An 11,096-nucleotide genomic window follows, 5' to 3' on the forward strand; every position below is an offset into this window, starting at 1 on the left:
TTCATTCTAAAATATTCTCTTATTTCGTGATCCAATTCCACTTTCAGTTTAATTAATCCCTTTGTTAAAATAATGCGCCATCAGTACTACGTATCAAATGAATGTGATACTTTTGCCCTTTCAAAGGTCATTCCAGCGGCACGTGGCCGGAAATCCTATGTTATATAAGGCTAGTGATCATTTGTTTTGTCACTTTTTTGCCTTTGGCTTCTGTGCCTCGCTGCAACTTCTTTTAAATAATCATGCCTGCCACTCGGAATAGAATAAAACGAAATTAAAACTACAAACTCTCTTCACTGCTTGTCAAACCTGCATTCTACTTTTAAAATATAATGTTACATATTATTTAGCCGGCAGGATTCCAAAAACATTACATATATATATTGTGTCAATAAAAAGTACATTCTCTGTATAATTAAGGAGAAATAAAAACTGTAGATGCCTTAAAATAACATGCAGGAATTGCCTTCAAATTATAAAACTATATTAGAAAAACAAGCATGAAGATAAAGTTAAAAGCTCAAATAAGTTCAGTTTCTGTTACTTCTTTGTCATTAATATAATTTTTAAGGAGGGGGCCTCAATATATTTCAGCGCCTGTGGCCTCACATTGTCAAAATCCGCGTCTGAAGAGCAGGGCCATTTTAATTGTGAACCCTTCGGCAATACATGCTTCTTGGTTCCGCTTTCTCTTCCCCAACTTCCACAATTTTCAAAAATTCCATTTTTTTTTTATTGGTTTTAATTTTGACCTCTATATGAAATATTTTAAGTACTAAATTTTGATAAACTTAAATAAGAAAGCATTAATTTCGGGTAACTGTCAAACAAGTTAGTTTTAATACTTCGCTTATAAAAATTTTAAAAAAAAGTAATTTTAAGTTTTAGTAAAAAATAATAAAATTAAAAATTTTCCAATAAATTAGTAAAAACGTAAGACATTTTTTGACACAATCAAAATAGTATTTAATTGTTAGATCTGCGAATTTTTAAAGTATAAATCAATGTCTTGTAAGAATTATAAAATATTGCATTATAAAAAATTTGTAAAGAATGATTAATTAGAAATGCTGTTACAATAATTCTCCAAAATTTAAAGCATGTTTGATTTTCTTTGAACAAGTTCGAATGCACGTTCCTTGCAAATGAAATTTCTCTAAAAAATACCGCAAACCAAAAACAAAAGAGTTCTCCGCAGTTCGGGACTTAAAGGCAGTTGCTTACTTTGTCTGTTTATTAATCCGGTCCTATTTAAGAGTTTAGTTTTACAAATTTTGCCTCTGACATGGGCAATATGTGAAAGTGAACAGGTCAAATATAAAATAGATCAAGATCAGATCCACTGATGAATCCACATCAATGAGGAAGGATTATTGAAACAACTGTTCAATCCACCTAGCGAGTAGAAAACATAACTACATTTGTGGATGTGCCGATACGGGCGGAAGTAATAAAAATAGTCTCTAAGATACAATAAATACCCTCAGTGATGTGACACGAAAGCTTGGAGGAGGAGCTGCTGGCTCCGTTGTTGTCTCCCCCCAATCCGACTACGAAGACTAAAAGGCCCTTTCTTAAAAAGTCCTCGTGTTGCCTCGAAGCCGGAAATAAATATAATTGTCCTAAAACATGAATTATTTATATTCAAAATTATAAAGTGCGATCTCCATAAGTCCCTGAAATTTTAATTTTTTATACTTATTAAAATAATCTATCAATAAAGAATTTGTACTTTTCCTGTTGTTGGAATAAAATTAAATTTCTAATCTTAAAATATTGTGTTGAAATAAAAAAAAAAAATAACTTATTTAGCTTTAGATGAGAATAAATAACTGTTCCATCGAGGGTATATTCAAAAATGTTATTTTTAAAAAAGTTTTAGTGTGTGGAAGCGCAATTTAAAATGCAGCAAAAAGTTTTACAAAAATGGTGATTAAATGACCTCAAATGCAATAAGTGTTGATTTGTTATTTAATACAATTATCCTAAACTTGCTAAAATGTTTTTTTAATGCAGAATGCGAAGTAAAAGTGAAAAGACCGTTAAGTTACATCAGCGACCATCTCAATGCCAACAGCCCTCGACAACTTTAACAATCAGATTGAAAAAATTGTGAAAAAAATAGCACCATTTTTTTATGGTGAAAAAAAAAATGCATAAATCACATAATGAAGATAGTCACGCTTTACTTTATACCTCTAGAAGAATTCTTCTTGTTATAAATTTAAAACTATATAGGCATTAATATTTAATGCTGACATTAGAAAGGAAAAAAATCTCATAGATGATATTTATTCTTTGAGATACAAAATTCTAATGGTTTAAATAAAATGTGCATCCTTTTATAAGAATCCATTTCTGTAACCGATACATTTGCAGAGGTGCAAACCTCAAATTTTATTAAGTTATTAAGAACTAATTAAACAAACACTTAGCATGATAGACACTGTTAAATAAAAAGACTTATGAAGTTTACTTGGCATAATTTAATTACTTTTAAGAAAAACTATTAAGTAAATTTTTAGATGTTTTTTGGTAAATAATTCGACATCCATAACAATGAAAGCTGAGGACTTGACAAAACGAATCCCCAATTTTTATTGTATCATGCACACATTTAATACTTTCAGAAAACTTTTTAATTATTAAATGAATATAAAGCATTTTGAATATTTCCATGAAATCAGAAATAAGTTTATTTTGAGAGTTGCATTCAAAAAGCATCTGTAATTACATTAATGATGTTTTTTCTGTTTTAAAGGACTTGGAAAATTCGCTTTCTGTGTGGTTTCACTGTATGTTAAATGTCACGATGAAGGTCTAGTGCCTTCCAGTTGGTGCGGGATGGAAGTATGGAGAGAGGGGCACCAAATGTTATCCTTGCCCTCTGATCACAATTCCAACTTTCGAGGGACTAAACTTCACATTTTAGCCCTCTCGTAAAATATGTGTATTAAGGGGACAGAGGGCTTTGAATTAAGCAAAAATGGACGAAAAAAATGCAATTTCATCTTTATCATTTCATCACCAAAATATGTTTACATTCAACTAAAATAGTGTTATAAAATGTATTGTTCAATAAAATGAATATAATAATGGCCTAGAGAAAAAAAAATGTACATTTCAATGCCTTTTCTCAAAATGATATTGTAATTAGATTTAAATATCTTTAAAATGTTCCAGGTGTATTACTTTTTGAGGAAATTAAATATAATTGATAAAAAAGATTTTGGTTAAATATTAAAAGAAAATGGGGTAAGCATTTTATATTGCAAGGTTTTTTTAGATATTTAAAAGTTAATTTTAGTTTTTTTTTAAAGTAAAGAAATTCAGTAAATGTGCATAAAAAAATATTTCTAAAAAATTAGCATTTAATTGGAATTACAAAATCATACACAGTTCTGTTCCATTTTTTATATATATATTGGGTAGTAAGGAAAAAATAATAGAAAAAATTTAAAAAATAAGTCACCTGGAATATTTTGAAAATTTTATGTAATTATATATATATATAATATAATTTTTTTTAAAATAATAAATTTCGTTCTAAAAAAATCTTTTTAAGGAATTTGACGTATTTATATTTTGATGCATAAGCATAAAAAATTTCATAACTCTTAGTGAATAATTCGCGAATGTGCTTAATAGAGTTCATCGTCAACTTAAAATTGCATTAGTATTCACTATGAATATAGAGGTAAATTATATGAAAATTTAGATATTGGCTCTAGATATTAAATTTAGTTTCGACTCGATAGTCTAAAAATACGATTTATTGATTTTTTGCTATTTCCTTTATTTGTAAAATGTTTTAGATATTTTCAATATTTTCTCCCCCCCCAACTTTTTTCACTCACCCTCTTAAAAATTTAAATTCTTATTTACTTTTACATTGATTGCAACAATATCTTCCATAACAAAAAATAAAAAGGTATTAAAAATTAATGAAACAATAAAAAAATATTCAACTGAATATTATGAAATTTCCTGCGATATATATATGCGATAATAAAATTCATTTTCTTTAGATTATGCAGATTTCAAAATTTTGCTTTTTTTCAGTTCTGGTATTGATTTTTGGTTCTATATAATGAAATCGAAGCACTATACAGCATTTAACGTTTCAAAAGGATTATTTTTCGGCTTCACAATCAGTGTCACATATCACTTCCATATGAATTTGCATGCTTCTTTCAGCGATAAACACAGAAATTTCTTAATGACAGCGGTACTCATTAGAGGTAAAACCAGCTGATTTTTAGTGTAGTAGCAAATCACATTTTAACACTCAACTCTGCTTTGAATTGATCAAGAGAATTAATACATTAAGTGCTAATTTGATTAACATTTGTTTATTCTGTTTAATTTCTGGAAAAAAATGCCTTCCAATAGGACCAACAACCAGGAAGATCCAAGAAGACCAGACCAAATCCATAGGTATAGAAATAAAAGCTGTATCTTATTAACAATAAAATCAACCTACTATTAATCACATGATTACCTTAAGTATTCTGTAAAGTCCAGTTTACAAATTTCTGATTTTTTTAAAAAAATATTACTTTTATACTGTCGAAATTGTTTTTTCGGAATATTTTATTTTAAACAGCAATTTTTACTGTTTTATTAAATTTGACTTGCTTTAATGTTTATAACTTGCTTCATAATTGTAACAATGGCATTTTTAATCTACCTTTCATTCATTTACAGATATGCGGGAATTCTAAAATTTTGTATACTTCAGTATTTTTGATGATAATACATAATTCTTATATTTTCAGAACTTAATTATAATAAATATGTTAATTTAATTCAGTTTTGATTCCATACTAATTGCGCCACCAGATAATGATTCGAGGGGGGGGTCGATTTTAGAATTATGCAATACTCACTATAATAACCGATGTATCAAAAACTGGAAGGCAGAAAATAATTAAAATAAAAACAAAAATCTCTTTATTAGCTCACTAATAAAAGTATTTTTAAAATTATTTAATATAAATTTATTAATTTCAAAATTTTAAATATTTTTCTCTTGAATGAAAAAATAAATTATGGGTGAATATATTTAAGAATTCCTAGTTTTATATTTAAGAAATAGTTGCTTTATTAAATTGCTAGCTTTGATTAATTTTCATCATTGTTATTTAAATAATCCAGTGAATACAAATTGTATACTTTTTAATGTAGCTTTTGATTTGATGTGATTCTTTCCTCCTCTAGCATTCCAGTTATTGAAAAAAAAAAAAAAATCCCATGTGTGTTTGCTCTTGTCTTTATTCCCTTTTTATTATTATTATTATTTTATCAAAATCATTTTTTCAATTATCTGTTTCTAACTAACTCTATTTAAATTGGAGATGACTTTTTCTAAACATATAAACATGTTTTGCTGTGCATATTTCATTAATTGTTTAACATTTTCCAACAAGATATTTTGATTTAAAAAAGCTCTATGTAATTCTTCAAATTATTAATATTTTTCCATTTCAAAAATAAATGCCGTTTAAATTTTCAGAATTATTGGCTCTCAATCATTTAACAACAAGGACATAAATTTCTTAAAATTAATATTTTTTTCAAGTTAGTGAATAAAATATCTAAATAATAATCTTTTAAATCATTTACATAGAGCATAATTGAAATTTATTCTTTGAAGTCTTTTCTATGCTTAAAAATCTTTTTTTTTTAGTTAAAAATTTAGAGAACTTAAAATTTATCCATGTGATGTCCTCTTTATTGAGTGATTTTCAAAAAATTTAATAAAACTGACAAACCCTTTTATAATGTAACTAATCTTATTTTATTATTTAACCAAATGTTTAACCATAAGTAAAAAAATAGTTTAAATCATAAAAGAGTTTAAAATTTCACTAATCTCTGGTATTCATTCATGTATTGTAATACTTTTAAATGTTGCATTCATGTATTGTAATTTAAGTTGTATTTTAATTTTCAACACCTTGTAACTCTGCTATAATTGCAGGAAATTATATATATTTTTTCCTAATGTAATTATCAATGATATGGCTTGGTGGACTTTGTAAAATTCTATTAAAATTAAATTTTCACTGTTTCAATAGCTTTACAATACTTAGTACATAGTGTTTAAACTCAAATCAATTCAATGTCAAAAGGTTAGGTATAGATTGCTCAGTATTTAATGGTAAACAGGAATATTAACTATAAAAGGTTTGTAATAATTCCCCAGAATAAGATATGTTGTTCAATTTTGATTGCAATCTCAAAAAATAAATTTTTCCTTCCTTCTCATGGTAACATATATTGTATCAATTACAGGCGCCCTGCAAGACCTTATGATAATGAATTGGCTGAATACATGATAATACTTACTATAGTATGGAGTTTGTATGCTCTTTTAACAAAAGTAAGTTTACTTCCCTCGTTTTTAACAGTATTTTAGAGTGTGAAAATAATAATCTTTTTACTAAGCTTAATAAATAGAAAAGAATTGCTTGTTTCAATTAAAAAATTTCATATTTTATTATTTTTATGACTTCTGCAAATTCGATGCAAAAATAACTTGCTTATTTCAAGTATGGAAAAAATGCAAAAATATTTATGCCTGAATGCATTTTAACTATTTTATCCATTCTGAATGATTTTTAATCTTTTACCTCTTTGAAAAGTTCATTTATAAATTAGAAGCTTAATTTTTTTCTTTTTTGCTGTTAATTGCATTAGTTTAGTTTTATATCCATATTCATATTTCAAAAAATTTTCCTGATACTAAAATATTGAATAAAATTTTTATTTATTTAATAAAGATTTTAAATTTATATAGTTAGAAAAATGTTTATGATAAAAATGTCCTAATATAATTGAGTGTCAATAGTTAACAGCTTTATTCCAGCTAGAGGAAGCAGGAAATTTCTATTATATATAATTTTTGGTAAAGAATATCTATTCTATGTTAACTCTATATTAAAAGGGTTAAATGCTATAGAAAGTTTAAATAATTTACTAAACAGGAAAATATATAGCTAGTACCTCCAACATCAGTAAGTCACACTCTGATGATGCTGAAGGTGTGTCACAAATTATATAAATTTTATCATGATGAGCAAATGCTGAATTAGTAATTCAGATCTTTTTAACATGCAAGGAAAAATATTTTTTATTTAAAAAATTTTTTATTATGTGATACTGTGAGATTAAAGCTTCACATTGTATGTGCCAACTTTTTTTTTTTAATAAGATATGACTGAAGAATATTCTTCATTAGTAGTCTGTACACTTTTTTTCTTGTAATCTTTTGTGCAAAAATGAAACATGTTTTTATCATCAAATTAATATTCAAAGGAAGAAAAAGTAAAGCATATTGATTTTTAAATCCAGAGAAGAAAAGATAATTCATTAGTTATTGGAAAATACAATTGTCAATACGATATGATTATTGGACTGATTTAAGTAAAATGTTTGAAACCAAGATTATTTTTTTCATCCTTAAATAAGTGTTAAATTTCTTGGTATTTTAGTATTTATCTATATTAACAATTTCAAGAAACTGTTTTTTTATTTTAAACTATGTGTTAAAAAAATATTACTAGTATTTCTGTACAGAATGATTGATTAATTTTTAAAATAAATTTCAACATAGTAAAGTGTTTTATTGCTGAACATTTTAATATCAAAGAAACTGTATGTATTTATGATTCTCTGAAAAAAAAATTGCTTCAGAACTATCTCAAAGATCTAACATTGTTTTCATTATTTTAAAATGTGATTGTTTATTGTTTTTAGCGACCATGGTGTGCCTGGTTGTCTCTCTGTTCAGCAGTTAGATGCTTTGCCGTCTCTCCAGTTGGTAACAAGCAAGGCATTTGTTGTATTATGTAGGCATTTTTTTTATAATTATTAATTTTTTTAGCATATATAAAATCTTTTTCTTTAATCATTGTGATATTTATTGTATCATATTTCAATATACCATTCAATTTATAGCAAATTGTGATATAATTTTTTTACTATGCATGCAAACAAGGGCAATTGTTAACTCCTTGGTAAGCATTTCATATTTAAAATATGACCTTGACTAGTTTTAATTTGATGTTAGTGATATTTATTTGCTTTTATGAGGATTGTAAAAATATACCATGAGCTATTTTTTTTTCTTTGATTACTGTTTTATATAAGTGTATTGGAATGAAGGTATATTTTATGTTTGGATAATATTTGTTGCAATTACTATAAAAAGTTTCATTCTAAATTTATTTTTTTTTATGTATCAAGAAGCACTTATATTATATCTGTTATATATACATTGTCGTATTCATTTGAAATTCACTAAACTACGCATAAACATTTTAAATGCATCCTTTTAAAATTTTAGAATAATTTTAGAAATATTATATTGTTTGCTTACCAAGTCTGGATCATCTTCATAAGTATGAGGACATGAATATTCACCGTGACAACACTGACATGAAAAATCTATTGGATTTCTCATATTCCTGTTTTTTGTTTAGATGCAAATTTTGTATAAACTTCCATTTTCTCTACTGACATTGCTCAGTGTAGTTATTCCACACAAAATTTTATTATTTTGGATACAAAGAAAACATTCCATATGTATAGCTTTTAATAATGAATATTTGAAATCTATTTCTTTTACATTTTTCTTATTTATTTTCTATCAGTCATCTATTACTTTTTTATATGATTATTTTAAATATTTTTACTATATTATTCTTTTTATAATATTATGTACTTTAAAAAATAAAAGAAATGAAATAATAAAGACCAACAACATTCATTTTTTAAGAAGTAGATTTTGAAAAAGAGAGAGAAAATAAGAAAGAAGAAAGAGTGTTTCTTTTGGATTAATCTTTTTGAATATTTTTTTATATAAATCGATTAATTGATATGTTAATACTATATGCAGTTTAAATTGCAATCTGATTTTTTGTGAATGTTAATGTACATGAAGTTATTCTTTTAAGAATAATAATCAGTGATAGAATTAAGGTCAAACTTACTATCATTCCTAATCTAAAGAAAATGTCAGAAATGATAAATTATAACTAGAATCCTTATTATTAGTAGTATGAATAAAAAATTGCGTTTAGTGCCCTTTGTTTTGCTGAGTTACAAAATGAAATGTTTATTGATAATAACTACTTCTGATTTAAAAGCTATTTCACAAATAACAAATGATATGTAGTAAATGTAGTGACCAAGCATTACAAGTATTGTTTTGGCTACTTATTTGATAATAAGGAATCAGTTAAAAAATTCAGGTAAAGGATATTATTAACTTTGTCAGTGGGAAACTCGCCATTTATAACAATTGTGAAGAAAATAGTTTTTCCTTTGGGAGTAGAATTCATTAGTAAATAACTGCATTCTATATTTCCTTTTGCTATCAAGAAGTGTTTTTTCTTATGCGCCTGTAAATTTGTACCTTGCCATCTTTCCTACATTATTATAATACTTTCTCCTTTTTTGTCTTTAGAACATTGTATACATTTTTATAATCCTATATTATAAAATTTAAATTTTGAAATCGCAAAATTTTTTACAACTCAATCTTGGCTTCCAAAAGCATAATGATTCTTAATAGATGGTGTTATTTAATCTATATTTCTAGATATTAATATATTTAATTAAACATTGAAATCTTTCATCTGATATTTGAATTTATGAATACTTATTATTCTTCAGGCTGGATACATTGTAAATAGATGTGTTAAATGAAACTTAAGAGTAATTTTGCATTTAATATCATTAGAGCATATATATTTTAAATTATTTCAAAGTTTCTAAACAATAGAATATCTGTCTTTTTAATAAGAAGTATGTATTATTTTAGTTGCAAGTTCAGAAGTTTTATAAAACTGATTAATTTATATTTCTCTATTAAAAGAGAGATTTATAAAAACATTTCCAAAAATGCAAGATATGGTCTTTAGTAATTTTTTTTTCTCTATGCTACATAGGCTTGCTATTTCTGCTATAACCTTGTGCTACTTGGAAAAGTCTTTACCAACTGTTTTGGAGTTTTTCGAAGACTATTTTAGCAAAAATTAGCAGAAAGAAGAGGAATGTATCCATACATTTGTATTATTCTCATTTGTGTATTAATAAACATTTTTTTAAAGTTACTTCATTTATTAAAAGATCTTATACTTTAATCAGAAATATAAAGTTTACCAAACTCTATTTCCCTCTTCTAAATTTATTATATATGAAACAATACCTGTATGAATATTGAACTTATTAGAGAAACTAGTTAAGTGATAATTACTTTTACTTAAGACTAATTATCATAGCTGAAAATATATTGTCAATCTCAACAAGAAGTAATTTTCCATATGAAATTCTAATTATTGGTGAAGTTTGGAAATCTGAAATCTATAATTAAAATAATCTAATAAAATATTTTTATTTACTTTTTAACTGAAATGTAATGCTTTTAAAAAAATGGAATAAAATTCAAGTTTGTGAAATCAGTAGTTCTACAATAAACTTATGATATTCATCTAGTTTTTATGTTTTCCATATCCTGGAAATATGCACTGATTAATATTAATGTATCTACTGAATGATATTATCAAGTTAATCTGATCAATAAAGGCTTCTGAGACTTTTTCTTGAATTTCATCAGATTAGTTATTCCAGAGATTGTTTCTGGAACATGTTCTTTTCCTTGAGATGCTTTATATTCTGGGCTTGCATTTTACAATAAATTGACTACCTTATTTGACACTTAAATTTTCTTTACTTTGCAATGTATTGTGATAAGATCTGAAATTTAATTTTAAAAAAATTATTTAAATTCTTTGATTTGTTAAAAGTTTCTGGGATCATATTTACTGTACGGTCACCCTTGGTGCGATATTTTTTACATTGGCGATAAATCTTTTTATATGACAACCCCCATCCGACCCGACAAATAATTGTATTAACCCTATTGGTCAACTGAATGTAGCCGCCAATATTTAATTTTCGTTCGACCACGTTGCGGGTTCGATTATAATTTCAGACTGCTGGAAAAGCTACGATTGCCCTTCTAATGAAGGCTTCGTGCATCTGAAGGTAAATCATAGTGTGAATTTCAAGGACCCGGATACAGGTGC

General features: G+C 25.9%; 1 long non-coding RNA gene across 2 annotated transcripts in view; it reads left to right on the forward strand.

Annotated features, from left to right (window-relative positions):
* LOC129958037 (uncharacterized) overlaps nucleotides 1-10,079 on the forward strand; it is a 39,703-nt gene extending 29,624 nt beyond the window's left edge. For both annotated transcript variants that reach the window (XR_008783107.1, XR_008783106.1), the window contains exons 2-4: nucleotides 6,298-6,385; nucleotides 7,762-7,853; nucleotides 9,957-10,079. This is a non-coding gene — a long non-coding RNA (uncharacterized LOC129958037). The remainder of the gene's footprint in view (nucleotides 1-6,297; nucleotides 6,386-7,761; nucleotides 7,854-9,956) is intronic.
* Nucleotides 10,080-11,096: the final 1,017 nt, after the last annotated feature.

This window comes from Argiope bruennichi, chromosome X1 (genome assembly GCF_947563725.1).
Source record: "Argiope bruennichi chromosome X1, qqArgBrue1.1, whole genome shotgun sequence".
NCBI lineage: Eukaryota > Metazoa > Arthropoda > Arachnida > Araneae > Araneidae > Argiope > Argiope bruennichi.